Source organism: Macrotis lagotis, chromosome 1 (assembly GCF_037893015.1).
Source record: "Macrotis lagotis isolate mMagLag1 chromosome 1, bilby.v1.9.chrom.fasta, whole genome shotgun sequence".
Taxonomy (NCBI): domain Eukaryota; kingdom Metazoa; phylum Chordata; class Mammalia; order Peramelemorphia; family Peramelidae; genus Macrotis; species Macrotis lagotis.
This window is the reverse complement of record NC_133658.1, coordinates 535,644,696-535,662,504: the sequence shown is the minus strand read 5'-3', so window position 1 is coordinate 535,662,504 and position 17,809 is coordinate 535,644,696. Positions and strand designations below refer to the sequence as shown.

Genomic DNA, 17,809 nt, shown 5'->3' with positions numbered 1-17,809 from the left:
TTAAATCCCTCTCAGTTCTAGAATTTGTACTTAATTGTTTTAAAACAATTTTTTTAAATAACGACTTTAGAATGTCAGGGAATTTTTGAGGGAAAAGTGGCTTTAATTACACAAAAAGAATAGAATTTTGAAAAAATTGCAGTGTTTTTAACTTTAGGATCAATTTATTCTTATTTTATGTCTTTTAGCCCTTGCTTTGCTTTTTATTTATATTTTTGTTCTATGAATCATATTTTTACAAGATTACTAGAGTTTGTGCTGTTCAATAACCAGCTTGATGAATTGTGGCTCTGCATACCAGACTGGTTAATTTGTTTTATAGGAAGCAACTGGAATTTTACAGTGGATCCTTCTTCGCATCCATATTAATTTTATCCTTTTTTGGTAGTATCATTTTACCAGTTAAAATTCTGAGCCATGCAACTGCATTATCAATAGTGCTTTAAAATAATGATATGCAGGCAGTGAGCAAACTTTATGGTAATAGTTCTGATACTTTCAAGGCCTGGCATCTTATTTCATGAATTTTGGGCTAGAGTTTAAGCCTCTTGCTTTGAGAAGGATTTTTCTTCTCTTTTAATCTTTAGAGTTTACAAAACTAACAGTTTGTAACCTTTTGTGGAAAGATTGTAGTTGTTGCTTAGGATTGTTGTAGAGGAGAAGTCATAAATAAGTTAAAGTGCTTCCTTCTTTCTTTACTTTGCATTTCATGCATTGAGTATAGGGAAATTCAAATTCTGAACTAAAGTGTTGGAATGAAGAGCATAGAGGAATTTTTACAGACAAAAATAAATAAGTCCCTAAGACAATTAATTATAGAAGGACTTGAGATCTTTAAGGAGTTGTGTGGGCTGATAATTTCTAGTTTTACTGATGATGAAACAGATTAAATAACTTGTTCAGGCAGTATAACATACTAGAATTTTAAACCAGATTTCAAACATAATAAATAAATAAATTAAAAAACATTTGAAGTCCACCAATTTTTAGGTGCTTTCTATGAACAAAGCTCTTAGTAGCTAAACACTAGGGATACAAATAGAAAAGGTGAGGTGACCTTTGATTTCAAGGAGCTCACATTCTAATGGAAAAGTTCGTGGACTTTAGAGTACAGGAGCAAATTACAGGGTAATAATCTTTTCCATTGATTACATTATGTTTGTTTCTGTTGTTGAACCATCTGACTATGAAAAGATGCCAATCACTTTATTTCCTGGGTGTTTAGGAGTTGAGTTGTGACTATCCTATGCTCAGAAGCAGATACTTGGCCACAGCTCTGCATTACTTGCTTCTTAAAATGATGTCTTAGGGTGGGGTGGGGGAGGGCAGCAAGATTTCTTATTGGTTATTGTTGATTATTCCCTCTTTATGCTACTCAATTTTCATATTATATTCATCTTGTTCTTTTGCACCCTTTCCCCAACTATTTAGACTTAAACCTTTAATTTATCTTTTATTCCTCATTGATTTTAGATGCTACTTCCCTATAATCCTTTTATTTCTTTTTATTCTGTTAGCATTCTAGTTCAGATTTTCATCTTTTGCCTAAAGTTTCATAATAGGCTCCTAACTACTTTATCTGCCCCTGACTCAGTCCCTCCAGTTCATCTTATTCATGTTGCTATTCTTCCTCAAATAGTTAAAATCACAATAATCCTCCTGGTACCCATTGCCTTCCAAATAAAATGTAACCCCATCATACTTAAGTGCATACCCATACCATCTGGCACCAACTTAGCTTCATTTTTTTTGACTCTTTTGGCTCTTTTTTAAAGAGGCAGTTGTGATTAAATCACTTGCTCTGGGTCATAGAACTCTTTGTGGGCAGATTTGAACTCGGGTCCTCTTGACTATAGGGCTGGTGCTCTAGCTTCTGTGACACCTAGCTGCCCCTCTTTACTCTTTTTCACATATTGACATCTCTAGGCAGACTTATACTACATGCTATTCTCCAGACATTTTATACCCTCTCAAACTTTTTCCTCATTAGAAACTTGATCCATCCTTGTAAACTGAGTTCAGTGGTTGCTGCTATCTAAAAAGTTTCCCCTGATTTCCTCACCTGAAACTGAACCTTTCCAACTTTAAGCTCCCAGAGCTCCTTTTTGTCTAACTCTTCACTTTTTGTCTAACTGACTTTTATACTGACTCATTACTTTACATTATAGTTAGCCTCCTACAAGTTATATTCCCCTCTCTTTGAGAGCAGCAACTGTTTAATTCAGAGGTGTAGAACTCAAGACTGCAAGTTTACTTTCAAAACTCCCAAGTACCAAACCAAGCCTGATTAAAATGTAACTGGGAAGTGTTCAACAAGATAAATGAAAATATAATACAATATAGAGTATGGTAATTTGTGGTTTCTAAGTTTTATGCTACCTCCAGTGATCCATTTCTTAATTGGGTTGAACATCACTGATGGAATTCATCTTTTATTTTTACAATGCCTAGCACAGAGATTTGAAAATTAATAAGACACTTGAATTTTACTCTCTCCACAGATCCTTACTAGCTGTGTGATTATGAGCAGGTTATTTTACTTTTCAGAGCCTCAATTTCCTCATCCATAAAATGGAGATGTATGATGTATCATCTCTTTCACAAGGTTGTTATATGAATGAAATACAGAGCAAAGCTTTTTTTAAAATTATATTTATGAGTCATTCTTATATATTGAAGGAACAAAATTGAATTTGGGTATACTTAATATACTCCTATTAAAATGACATAGGATGTTTTTATAAGACAAAATATAAATTGAGTACATTGTCCAGAATGGAAGTTCTTTTAAATTAAAGTTTGTCTGGAAAAATTTTAGTCACCTTTGACTTTTGGTGCATCTCTGAGTTTTCTGTATTTGTTTTGCCTACCTTTTCCCAAGTTAATGCAGTGCTCCCTCATTACCACTCAGAAGTCATCTGAAAGACTCATGCTGGCAATATGATGCATGGTGGAGGGAGGGGGTAAAGTAGCAAATTGCAATTATTGTTGGAAAAAATGATAAATCTCTTTCCTCTTTTCCTCTCTTTCCGTAGCTTAGTTGAATCTGATTTGTGGTACTTTTCTTTTTTCTTTTCATTTCTTAAATTGGGTAAGGGTGGATCAAGTCATTCATGAGGAGCTGCACAATACAGGAAAGCAAAGAAAAGGGCAACCATTTGTCCCTTTCTTGACTTTGTTATAGATTTGTGACATTCTATAGCATACCAACTGTACTTAAATATTCCCTATTAGATAGATTGAGGAGGGATTCTTATCCATTGTTGATGACTGTCAAAACATTATCTCTAGAGCAGTTAGCACATGGAACAGGTCCTTATTCATTCACTGATGGAGAATCTGTTCTGGCTGCTTCTCATTGGGTTCAATATTTTTATTGTTTCAGAACAGATCTTTGTCTATTTGGGGAAATTTGTGGTTGGTAGTTTGGGACCAGCAGTAAAAGTGTGAAGAGTTAAGTTGCCTGATTTTTGTTTTTTTGGGAAAAAAATTGTGAAGACCTTGGATTGAGAAAAAAGCAGAGACCACTGTGTTCCTTTCCTTTCCCTCAACTAGTTGGAGCACTACATATTGCTTTAAATTTTAGGTCAATCATTATTATTATTATTATTATTATGCAAGAACTTCATTCCTTTCTTGGTGATTTTTGGAATGAATTTACAAGTGAGACTGTCATATATATAAAACCAGGGGTTTTTTAATACTTTTTACTCACTGTCCTTGCCTTTTGGTAGTAAGTAGTTCTAGAGTCAGACTAGCCTTTTAGCCCTTGCTTCCTTTTACTGCATTTGGTACATCATTTAAAAATTGGATTTGACCTGAAGTGTGTGTTTCCTGAAATAATAATTGCTTGTACTTAGTGCTTTGTGGCTACAAATTCTTTATATAATTTGTGATTTCATTTGATCTTACAACACTCTTTTGACCTAAGCAAATCATTTCATGTTGTCTCTGTCTTACCAGGGTAGAAACTAAGTCTGTGAAGGTTGAGGACTTAAACCCAAGACTTCTGATTTCCTTGTCTAGTATTCTTCATATGACCTCAATAATAACATTTTGCCATTTTTTTCTTCTTAGTATTTTTATAGCTGTCTATGATTTCCAAAGCATTTACACATGTTAACTCATTTCATCCTCATAATAACCTTGGGACCTTCTATTATCCCCATTTTACAGATTAGGAAAACTGGACTGAGTATTTAAGTGACCTGCCCCAGAGTCACACAGCTCTTGAGTGTCTGAGAATTAAAATTCAGGTCTTCCTCACCCCATCTACTGGTCCATTCACTGTGCCACCCAGTTGATTTCTCCTTTGCTTTCATTATGAATTCTCCTTTTATACAAATTTAAAAGGGGGGGGGTTATTTAATTTTGAAACAGCACAGAAATATTCAAACTTCCTGCAAAATACATTCACCTTAAATGGTGTATCAGGATCACTTAAAAAATTGGTTGCAATTAATATATGTATCACTTTACATTTTTTGTAGTTTATTCTTTAACAGAAGGAAATTATATGCTTTAAATTTTAATAATTTGATACTTTTTTTATCTGAAGTTTGTTATGATGTAATATTTTCTTTACTTACATTGTTATTTGTAATTCTATGACTCTGCTTTCTTTACTCTATATCACTTCACTTCTTTATATCAATCTTTCCTTTGAATATAGCTGTATTCCAATGTTATACATATTTCTTTTCTTCTTTTCTTTTTTTTAGGCAATGGGGTTAAGTGGCTTGCCCAAGGCCACACAGCTAGGTAATTATTAAGTGTCTGAGACCGAAATTGAACCCAGGTACTCCTGACTCCAGGGCCGGTGCTTTATCTACTGCGCCACCTAGCCGCCCTACATATTTCTTTTGGTCATGATATCAATCCTCTATGACTATTTCTGAATATGATTTTTTTTGTGCGTGTGTGTACAAATGGATAGGCCTCCCTTCCCACCATCCTCCTATCTCTCTACTGATAATTAGTCTTACTCCTAGGCTGACTGCTTAAATTACTGACAGATAGAGACAGTATTCCTAGAATTTGGTGTGTCAGATCCAGTCTCTTCAGCCTATTACTTTTTGACTTTGATTCTTCTCTGTGAACCTCAGTTTCTTCATATTTAAAATTAAACGTGGCTTTAGGTGATGATCTCAAAAAATTTGCTTAAGCTTTACATACTATATTCCCTGGTTTCCCGTTATATTCTAAAGAATTCCAGGGTTGTCCGAGTAAGTATTTTTTTAATTTTAAAAGAAAGTCTTTGCTAATATGCTTAGTTTATATCATTCATTCATTTCTAGCTCTACTGCATTTGCAGTTCTATCCAGTAGCAGGAAAAAATTATGAGAATTGATTAGAAACCAATTTCTTATGCTACCTCTTCTGTATGTATTTGTCAAATTTTCTACCAATGGCAGAAGTGACCTCTGAACTTTGGTTGAACCTGAAGCATTTAAAATAGTTAATCCTGGTACATGGGATGCAAAAAAAGGATTTAATATTGCATTGTGGTTTTAGAAGATTTTTAATGCCTTTTATTGTTTTGTGCAAGATATTCATGGTGAAAAAAATTGGAAGGAATTTTTATAAAATAATGTTGTTTCAAATTGTGAATGGTCTTTTGAACTTACTTTCTTTGCTATACATTTTAGGGTAGAAAATTCCAGTGGAGTTGAAAGCCAAGCATAACACATTCACATTTCAGGGAGAGGGGATGTATATGAATGAGTACAACAGTAGAAAGTTGTATGTAATATGTTTATTTTAACAGCTAAAATTATGTATCTTGAGGTACGGTATTTTGCAAGTCTTGTTTTAACAGCCACCTGTTCCACAATAAAAATATTGTTTCACTTATCTGATTTATACTTTTAAAAAGGTTGCTACCAACAGGAAAAGTTGGTCACTATTAAACATTGAAGAAAGAATATTTGAGGAAACTTTGATCCCATTGCATGTTTGAGATATCAAATGAGGATATGGATTTGATATGAACATAAATTCAGTCTTAAATTTTCTGAGAATGAAAGTTAGTTTTATTCCCTACTTTAAACTAGCCATTTCATAGTCCTACTGCAGCAAAAATTATAAACTTCTCATTGAAGTAGTAAGTAGCTTTATGTAGGAAATGTGACAGGAAAGAAATAAGACTCTTCCATTTGCCAGAGAGTAAGCAATGCACATTGGTGTTTTGGGAGTATTAAGGAGGGGTGTTATTCCTTTGAACAGTAACATTGTGGGAATTTTTGAAGAAGGAGTAAAATGTTGCTGTTATTCTGTTATAAGACATTTGTTTAGTCATCTTACAGCATTAATTACTTTCATGGACCAAGTAACATGAAAGTTTGGGCAAGTAGTCAGTTGGGCAGCTAAGGTAAAGAGGAAGTGAATCAGGACTACACTTAATATTTCAAGTGTATAAATATACAATATTCAACTTGTAAATAATTGCATATCCATTGTTAATCAGTATTCATAGAGCCAAGTTAGAAGAGCAGAATGTTGATTTGTTTGGGTACTTCTACATGTTATGGAGATGGAAAATGGGGGTGTTGTTTTATGTAGTCTTGTGGACTAATAATTTTCTATACCCATCAGATATTATTTTATACCTATATTGCAATTGATCTTAATATTTCAGAGTATACAGAGTATGCAAAATTGAATGTTTGTTTTGGTGCTGTAGGTAAGAAAAACTTAGGCATGAGAGCAGTAATACCAAGCTTATTTGGTATTGCTTCTTATAATCTATAGTTTGATTTTTTTGTTGATATCTGAAGTATTCTCTGGTGTATAAATGACAGCTGTTATTTTTGTGATTACTTTTTGAATTAAAATGCATTAAAATATTTTGATTTTGACAACCCTAACAACTCATAATGTAACTGCAAAAGTATTGTATTATTACAAAAGCTGTTTTAGGAACCACATCTTTGGAGGTTTTCTGAATTATGTAACTTCAAGGTAGAAAGGCACAAAATTGAGATTTTTGAATATGTGGTTTAGTTAGAAGTTCTAAGAAAAGCCTAGACAAGTATTCTTAGATAGCTTTATAGACAGAAGTTGTTATTTTTCTTATTTGGCGTATTGATATTTGTTAGCTTGTCTGATTAGTGATAGAAGCTTACAGGTAGAAGGAAACTCAAGAGTAATGATTTAGTCCAGAGTAATGATTTAGTCCAACCCCTTCATTTCACAGCTGAAGATTTTTCATGTTCAGCCAAGTAAGTTAGTGGTAAAGGGAAGACCAGATCCCAAATTTCCAGTCTTTCTATCTGTTGTATGTTTTCTACCACATTACCTTTGAATAAGGCATTTCTCAAAAGATTCTTTATGTTGGTTAACTTAGTCCAGAGTTCTGGTCCCAAATTCAGATCACCCATTTGCTATAAATTTCTATCATTTACTTTCACTGCTTCTACCTAAATCTTTTTTTTTTCTTGGCAGTAATTCATTACATATTCGTCTTAGCAAAGGTTTAAAGTACTATGGGGATCTGGAGGGTGGGGTTAGAAATACCTATATTGTATTGTTTTGCAAAAAAATATGTATTAAGGGCCATTTTTAAAAATCACTGTTTGCTACTTATTATTGCCTAACTACTGCATCTTTAGAAGTCTTACTGTTTTTTCATTGTTTCATAGAGTGATCTTCAGGTCTTGGTAGTGTTGTCAAAAGTTTTGACAAGATCTATGATCCCTGAGTGAGACCACTCTTTAAAAAGAGAGACTGGTGATAGACCGTAATCCCAGGACTAACTTAGTTTGGAGAGGATCATTATAGAAATGTTTGCTGCTAGGGTATGAATTTTTCTGACCACTGTAATTTATAAAATCATGGATCAAAGTACAGAGGTGTAGCATTCTCTTTTCTTTTTTTTTTTTTTTTTTTTAAGTTTTTGCAAGGCAGTGTGGTTAAGTGGCTTGCCAGAGGCCACACAGCTAGGTAATTATTAAGTATCTGAGGTCAGAATTGAACTCAGGTCCTCCTGACTACAGGCCCTATCTGCTGTGCCACCTAGCCACCCATAGATGTAACATTCTTGCAGAGAAATACCCAAATATACGAAATCAGTTTTTACCTCACTTTTTTTACCACACTTATTCATTTATTTGATGAAGTATTTAAGTTTTTACCTCGTTTGATACTTTTTGTCAGAGTCTAATACATGCATGCATACACACATACACACATGTTTATATGCATTTTCAGGATATTACTTTATGCCAGTCTTAGCAATTTAGTGGATCATTTTTTGAAGCTATTTTTTTTTTTTGCAAGGCAATAGGGTTAAGTGACTTGCTCAAGGCCACGCAGCTAGGTAATTATTGTCTGAGACCGGATATGAATTCAGGTAGTCCTGACTCCAGGGCAGTATTTTATCCACTGTGCCACCTAGCTGCCCCGAAGTTACTTTTTAAAAGTATGTACTTAGACTAGTAATTTTTTTTTTTGTAACTTTCCAGTGAGATGTGAAGGAATTTGATAACTATCAACAATGAGTCCAACAGAATGAATGTCTCAATAGCATGTTATATTTCCTGGTAACCTTATTTTGATCTGATACTGTACAGTTTATGGCTCTGAACAACCTGAGTTGTTAAAGAATTAATTGAAAATTAGAACCAGTTTAAGAGGAAAGATAAGCAGTTTAGTTTTAGATATGATAAGTTTGAGGTGCTAGTGTTATATTGTATTAGAGCTCTTTTATTGCAGTTGAAGAAAAGTATTTAGAGTTTAGGAGAGGATTGGAAATAAAGATTTTGTTATCTCTGATAAATACTTGCAAATACTTGTTTCTTTGAATGTGCTACAATATTAATTTTATATTGTTTTAATGGATTTCTATTTTATATCCTCTGCTTGCAGTTTGTTCTTAGTGTGCAGAGGTTATTATATTCATTTATATGACTTAGAACATAATTTGTACTGTTTATTGTTAGAAGCTTTGATGATAGCTTATTTGATGCTGAGTCCATAGCTAGGAACATAACTCACAAATATAATATGCTCATAGGAGAAAAATATATTCTACTTGAAGAGAAAAATATATCATGGAAAGAAGTGGAACCCATGTAATCATTCTCTTATTTTTCATCTACCTATTATATTGACTTAGGACTTTGCAGTAGAAGTAAATCATTAAAAATGAGCAAATATAAAGTGAGATGAGAAAAGATGAGTAGGGTGGTGGTGAAGTTTGTTACAAACCTTTGTGGGAACACTAATGACCAACAAATAATAATTTGGAGAAAATCAATTTCAGGTTCTTTTTCAGATATAGGGTGTGTTTGTTTCTTTTTTTTTTGTTGTTTTTTTGTTTTTTAGGTTTTTGCAAGGCAAACACGGTTAAATGGCTTGTTGAAGTCCACACAGCTAGGTAATTATTAAGTGTCTGAGACCAGATTTGAACCCAGGTACTCCTGACTCCAAGGCCAGTGCTTTATCCACTATGCCACCTAGCCGCCCTGGTGTGTTTGTTTCTAAGAAGCATTTTTGTTCAAAAATCTTATCACCAGTTTAAGAAATGTATTTCATGTTTATATTTTCATCATAATTTGAAAAGATCTTATAAAACATCTTAGCAGAACTGTGATTCATTATTTTATTTTTTTCAACTTCATTTTAGACATATGCTGTATTCTGGGTATGTCTCTATTAAGGATAATACAGAATATAGGAGAACTAGTCCCAGTGTTTGAAGAGTTTGTATTTTACCTTCAGTGGTTTGTCTGAATTTATTGCCAATAATGATGAAGATGATGTTAAAAATATTTTTTATATAACATGGAAATTGCTAAGTAGAGTTCAAAACCATAATTATTGATGCTTTAGCATTTCAGTTTATAAACTAATGAACTGGATAGTTCTTTTCATGATTTGGGAGAGCTATATATGCATAGTGATCACCATTTCACAATTCATTTCTATAGCAGCTTCCTCAAAATAACTCAGTAGGGATTATTATTCTCATTTTTTAGAAGAATATACTGAGGTTATAAGAGGCAATTGCCTTGTGTCACATAGTTGTAAGTGGCAGGACTAGGACTTGCATCATGGTATTTGTCTGCATTTAGTGTTTCTCTCACTGTAACAGTTGTTTTCCCAGTGATGGACTAGTTGCGGGAAAAGCATTGTTAAATTGGTATATTGATCTGGGAGTCAGAACTGGATTCTGGACTCAGTTCTCCAAGTAACTCATTTGTAAATTTTTATAGAGTTTCATGATTTTCAGCCTTATTTTAACACCAGTAGAATTTTGTTATTAAAAAGGCAGTCTTTGATTTCTGGAATTAATTTGAGGTCATTAGAGAAACTTGGCAGTTATCTCAGGACGATTCCTCCTGCTCTTCTGTTTTTATTTAATTTGGTGGTACACCTTGTCTGTTTCTTCTTCATATACCAGTTGAGGTATCAGTGCCCTCATTTTACAGTTGAAGTAATATATAGGCCCAGAGGATGAAATGTCTTGGTTAAAGCTACACAATAAGTTAAGCGACATTGGCAGAATTAGAGACTCGGGCTCTATGTCTAGTCCTCTTTTCACTGACTTCCTGCATACTAACAGACAGTCTCTAGAATTTATCTATTGAGGGACATGCCCTTGATATACATTATTCATCCACACTCCCATGAGTAGATGGTTAAGGCCAACTTTTTATTTTTTCAAGGAGACTCCAGAAAATTTTGGGGTTTGGTGCAGTTTACATGATGTCATCTGTAGGAGGATCCAGAGAACAGAGACTGTTTTTTGCCTTTCTTTGATCCCCTTTACTTCTTGGCATATGTGATATATGATAAACATATAATAAATACTAATTAATAGACTGAATGAACTTGGACTTGGAGTCAGTTTCCTTTGAGGCACTTGTGAATATCTTTGGTCTCTTATGCTTTGTCTGATGTTGATAGTTGTTGAATAAAATTTCCTCTTTTGCATCATTTAAGACATCTTGACTCTGGGCAAATAATTTAACCTCCGTTTACCCATCTGTAAAATGGCATAATAAAAGAATCTCTATCCCAGGATCATTGTGAGAATTAAATGAAATAATAATTGTAAAACACTTAGCAGTGGGGCCATACATAATAAGTACTATCTAAATATTAGCTATTGAATAGTAAGCACAATGCTATCTCAGTATTCTCTCTATCTTTCAGTCATTCCAATGATTTAAAGATGTTGTCCATTTTACAATGTTACTTTCAGAGGACTGCTTGTTCCTTTTAATACCTTCACTGAGAATGCTTTTGATGTGTGTGAAAATGAATCTTATACTAAATTATCTAATATAAAATAATTATGATTCATAATTATAAGGTGGTAGTTGTTGATATCCTCTTGGTCATTTTTATTTCAGTATTAATAAGATCCCAGAAAGTTCTCTCTCTAACCCCCCCATCTTAGATATCTTTCCCTTCCTCAAAAACCTTGTGAATAAATTATTCCAACATTACAATCAAGTAAACTCCTACATTGATCTTTTCTATGATAGTGGATCTAATAACTGATGTCTTCCTCACCTTTATTCTCTTCATTGCCATTTCTACTTCTTTTGAAAGCATATCCATTTTTCTGATGGTAAAAACATTTGTTATAAAAAAATCTTTGCCTATCTTCTCCAGTTTTCTTTTATTAGCTCTTTTTTCGGTTTAAATGAAAAATGCTCTGGGGATGATTTAAAGGGGTTAAGTGGCTTGCCCAAGGCCACACAAGCTAGGTAATTATTAAGTGTCTGAGGCTGGATTTGAACTCAGGTACTCCCTGACTCCAGTGCCACTGCTCTATTCACTGCACCACCTAGATGCCCCTGAATTTTCTTTTGCAAAGGAATTTTTATTCAAACTTTTCCCTCCAACATGAGAGGCATAATTTTATTCAGCACCCCATGACTTCACTCAATGGATAAGGTTCACAGCTTAGTTCAGTTCCCAAAGAGCAAAGTTTAGATTTCACTTCCAAAATTCCCCTTTACTTGGGGCTAACTGTAACTTACAGGTTCCAAGGTCACTATGGCTCAAGCACTCAAACAAAAGGTGGAATTTCCAACTTTACTTGAAACTAAGAGAAATGTACAGAACTGAACAAGAAAAATAACCAGTCCTAGATCCAAAAAAGGAGAGATGGAGAGCTATGTATGCATAGTGATTACCAGTTCACAACTCATTTCTATAGCAGCTTCCTCAAAATAACTCAGTTGGAATTATTATCCTCTCTCACAGGTCAGTTCATCATGCCTGTATTCTAGGAGAACTATGCTTCTCACCCTTTAGAAGCACAGCAGGAAAAATAGATAGGAGAGAGAGACAGGCAGACAGACACTACCTGTTTAGGCTTTGCAGCCAAGAAAAGAATGACACTCCCACCTATGTGGTAGGAGAACTCAGGAAAGCAGGATGCTGACATGTTGGGCCAAGTGGCTGTGCCCAGGTCAAGACTCCATATGTTTAAATTAGTAATATTTTCTGTACGTACTTGAGCTTCGTATAATACAAGATGATCAGATGTTTCTTGAAATGATATTTCTTGTTGCCTTTGTATGCATGATGAAAGTAACTCTACCAGTTTCATTTTTACCTCTCCAAAGAGAATCATTTTGTTAAATAATCTTTCCATTTGGTTGGTTTTCTGTATCAACTATGTAAGGATTGCTACAATTCTTTTGCCCTACAAGTTTTTCTGCTTCTTGATAACTAGGTAAGAATCTTAAAATCAGAGGACTAAGAGTCAAAGACTGATTCTTATCTTCTGCCTTGTTTTCTGCTTCATTGCTACCATAATTGCAGAAATGCAAAGAAGAATGAGGCCCATTTTGTAGTAATTTTTATCAAGAATTACTCAGGCTCACGAATTCATTACCAAGCGGCTACCTAATGGTGAATGAACCTTTATGTTTAACTAGACTGATGCTCAGAAAGCAGACTTGGTCTGTATTTAGAACTCTTTTTTAAACCCTTCCAGCCACAGCTATCATTAATTCCATTGGCATAGTCTTTGAGAACTCAGTATCATCTCCATGTCATATTGAGGCATTAGGGTAGGACTTTTTAGAGAGTAGTAGAAAATAAAATTAGAATTGATACCATGTGTAATTGCAATATTTCTTGCCCATTTTTTTAAAAAGATAGTGACCCTCCCAAAAGAGAAATAGATGACCATTATACATTCCATTCTTGATCTCCTTGCCAAACAGAGTGCCACTGCAAATTGAAGATAGTCTTCAAATACTGATAATCACAGATAACATTGTATTATTTGCTTTGAGTCTCAGAATACTACAAATCCTTAGTGAAATCCAAAGTCATTTGAAAGATAGTTCTTGTAACTACTCACATAGGAGAAAAAGATGAAAAGTATATGTTCCCCAGACTGTAGTACACATACAGTTGACTTGCCCTTAAAATGTGCTTGGTAAATAGTTGAATTCCATATATAAATCATTACATGTATATGTACTTCATATACTTATCTGTATTGCATATACATATGCATATAAATAACATTTATTTAAATATACATTATTTTCCCTGTGTCATACCTTTAAAAGATACTTAGTAAATATAATTACTATTACAGCTATATTTTGTGTATATTAAGTCTGTAATATACATACATATATGTATAATATTATTACCTTTTTACCTTGCCCTTAAAAAGTACTTAGGATAGGTGGCGCAGTGGATAAAGCACCGGCCCTGGAGTCAGGAGTACCTGGGTTCAAATTCGGTCTCAGACACTTAATGATTACCTAGCCATGTGGCCTTAGGCAAGCCACTTAGCCCCATTTGCCTTGCAAAAAAAGCTAAAAAAAAAGTGCTTAGGAAATGTTAAATTAAAATCTGAAAGGACTATTTTTTCCCCCATGATATGATGGTTGCCAAAAAATATGTACTTTGGTATCACAGGTCTAATTTTTTTTTCCAAACAGATCAGTCACTTTTTTCCTTTTTCTTTTTTCCCCCCTCTGAATAGTCTCTTTTTCAGAGAAGAAAGAAAAATTTCAGCTTGTGACTCTCAAGTACAATAATTGTTGAAAATCACAGTGTTTTAAGAAGGATGTAACTGAAAGCATGGTAATCTTTGTGTGTTCATATTGATCAGGACAAAGCATAAACTGGGAATAATTAGGAGTGATGATCAAGAACTTTCTTCAGCAGAAGAGAGGGGCAATAGATGGATGTAGCATTGAAACTATGTTTCTTTACAGTAGAAGATTCTCAATTGTCATATTATTCTAAGTGACCACCACTGAATGAGTCCTTAGGGAGCAGCCAGAGAAATCCTTTTGTATAAGAGAATCTGCAAAGAAGACAGACCTGTGAGTACATGGTCAGAACACACATTTGAATTATTGTAAAAATAATCTTTATGGAAACTGATAGTTATTTCAAAAAACATTTTTTTAAATACTTTTTCATACTGGGTAAAGAAGCAAAAGGATAATTTTCTTTATAATAATGTACCTGAACCTTGAAGAACCATTGGGGTATATGTAGGTTCTGAGGTGGCTCGAGTTGGTAGATTGGGGAAATGCATGCTTTGCCACTAATTGTGGAAATTTACATGATGCTCACATAGGAAGCAGATATTCCCCTTTTCTTTTCTCTTTTCTTCAGTTATTCTACTTTGCAAAGGTAACAGCTTGTTATGAACTTAAGTATAGAAAAGAGAGACTCTTGTTCATATTTAAAGAACATTAGTAATAAAAACATTTCCACAGCTGTGACAAAGAACAGCCTTTGTTTAAGGGTTAGGTATGTCTTAGGAAGTGACTTGTTCAGTACTAAGGAATAAAATATAATTCATCTTATCATGTGTAAGGAAAATTGTCCTAACTTGCATGCTGCTGAGTGCTTAATTTACATTTAAAGCTGAGGTAGTGAAGCACTTATATTTTTGCCAGAAACTTCCCCCACTCTCTCAAATATGTTCACCACCAGAAAAATTAGCTCATTATTTTGCAAGGTAATATGCTTTTGTTGATAGAGAATAGCATAGTAATTCAGGTTGAAAGATATCTAAATTTTTATATATGCAGTTCTGTACATAATTAAGATCACTTGTAGAGATATGTAGGAATAGAGAGTGTTTGAAATTGATTATTTTTGTCTTAAAATTAAAAGTAAGTCAAACAAAAAAAAATGACAGACATCCCTAACTGGTAGACTACAAAAGATTGGTGAATCTTTTAGGTCACCAAACCATTTGGTGCCCCATCAGCCCCCTTTCCTGACTCTTAATTGGAAAGGGAATTACAGTTGGCAGGCTCCTAGCCTTTTGAGCCATTTCTTCCTCTCAAGACTTAGAAGAAATCACAATTAGCTCCTAATCAACAAGAGATTGAAACCTCTATTCTAGGAGTTGTAGTCTCAGTACTCAAGATTATGGTGTTGAATCATTTGTTACTAGAATGAATTAATTGGTAATGAGTATAATGGAAAGGATGCTACAGTTGAAGTTTTAGGATCTGGGTTAAAATATCAATTCTTCTACTTGGGATCATAGATTTAGACCTAGAAGGGAATTTTAGAAATTGCTTATCTGTGTTTAACTATTAAGGATATACAAACCAAAACTTCATTTTAACAATGAAAATTGAGATGAAAGGACTTGTCCAAAGTTATGTAATAAATAGTAACCCCAAGATATGAACCAGGGCTCCTGGTTCCCATTCCAGTGACTTTCTACTAAATGAAATAGATTAGTTGATTTTGCTTGGTCCAAATGATTGCTGAAATCGCTTCCAGTGTTCAGAATTCTGATTATTTAACCTTTATTTTCTTATCTGTAAAATGGGAACTGATTAGAGGTAGACTAGATCAGCAGTATCAAACTACATAATCTCTGTTCCTGCATATTAATTTAGAAAGCCACATATTCATATTTTCTGTGTTCTGTTTTATTTTTATTTGTTAAATATTTCCCATTTACATTTTAATCTGGTTCTGACCTCACTGAGAAGGCTTTGACACTCCTGGATCTATTTACTTTAAAATCTATTTACTTTAAAATCAGGTGAAACTTTTATTTTCAATTTTTGTTATTATTCTTTTTATTTGATTATGAAAATCATGAAAAATAACTTCAAGTCATTTCCTCTCACCCCCTCATTTTATAGATAAGGAAATTCAGAACCAGAGAAGGTTGGGGGGGGGGGTCTTCCAAATGATATTAAGTTAGTGGAGCCAGGATTTTTACTCAGGTCAGGTTTTTTTGGTACCATGTCCTAAAAGATTCACTTGCCCTGAAAGGTAAGAAATGGTAAAAATGGTTAGAATAGAAATGATTTCACAAGTGAGAGTAATCACGATAATTACTTGAATTCATATATATATACACACACACACATAATTTTGTACATCAACATATGATATATAATATGTATAAAATCTCATGTATAAAAATCATGCAGTTTAGAAAATACTTTCCTCACAACAATGTTCAAAAACATATTTTACAAGTCCTTTTAATCCTGAGGAAGTTGTGATTCTGAGACAGAAATTGATTTGCCTTTAGTCACAGTAAAGATAAGAGATGGGACTTGAATTTCAAGTCTTCAACCTTCATATGCAGTCTTTTTTGGGTATTGCTTCCATTTCAAATTCTAAAATATAACTTGATATAAGGGATTTTGCCAGAGGGAAACTTTGGGAAATTAGTGTAGAAATGCTAAAGTGACCAAAATCATTAGATAGATGTCATAGTTGACACTAAACATTTAAAATTTCTTCCAAGTTTTTATTATTTTTTTGCTCATCTCTTGAATATTCATAATTTTTCCTAAAAGATGGCTTGAGTACATGCTGTATATTGTGCCTCAGTTTATCTATAAACATACTATCCGTTTCAGGAAATGTTACAACCTGTGCAGACAGAATCTCTTTGTTTTTGTATTTCCTGAAGTGTTAATTTCATAATTTTTCTTCTTATTGTTTTCAGTGTCCTCATCAGAAACACTTATTGAGTGCTTATCATATGCAAGTCGTGGTTTCATTCCACTTAAAGATTAAATTGATATATTTATCCTAGAAAATGTAGATGTAGCTCATCAGAAAGCAGGTTAAAATAGATCCAAACTATTTGAGAAATTTAGATGAAATTGATCACCACAGTTTTACTTTATTTCAATATAAAAATGCTTCAGCTTCTATGGAGATTTCTTTTTAGTGGCATATTCTTCAGACAGCTGTTTTGTTTTCCGTCCCTTCCTTCTTTTCAGTGCCATGGACCACATGTGCTCCTACTGTTGATTAGCAGTAGGTCTGAGAAAGAAGAGAAACTATAGCATTCCTAATTAGTAATAATTAATTCTTGTTGTGCCTTCTCATTTCCTCCTATTCTAACTCCACCCACTCCTCTTCCTGTAAATTCTACTTTTAAGTTGACTACTTACAGGGATTAATGTGGATGGGTATATAGCTGTTGTCCTAAAATTTAGCATTCACCTTACTTTGAAACCCAATTTTTTTTTCTGATGATGAAATGTCTCCTTAAAACAAGTGTAAGAAGGAAATAGAGTAACCAATCTTTCTGTTTGGTTTTGTTTGGTTGTCTTTTTCAGTTGTGTTCAACTCATGATTGGGTTTTTCATGGCATAGATACTGAAGTAGTTTGCCATTTCCTTCTCCAGCTAATTTTTTCAGATGAAGCTGAGACAAACAGGGTAAAGTGATTTGCCAAACCAGCTAGTGCTTGAGGCCAGATTTCATCTCAGGAAGATGAATGTTCCTCTCTCCAGGCCTCTATCCATTGTGCCACCTCAAGTCTATTTCTAGGAGATATCTTTTACTTGTCCTTCTTGTTGATTTTTCC

At 33.7% G+C, this 17,809-nt stretch overlaps 1 protein-coding gene across 3 annotated transcripts in view; it reads left to right on the top strand.

Annotated features, from left to right (window-relative positions):
* The window catches only part of POLA1 (DNA polymerase alpha 1, catalytic subunit), a 336,395-nt gene that overhangs the window by 71,998 nt on the left and 246,588 nt on the right, over positions 1-17,809 (top strand). The window lies entirely within an intron of this gene.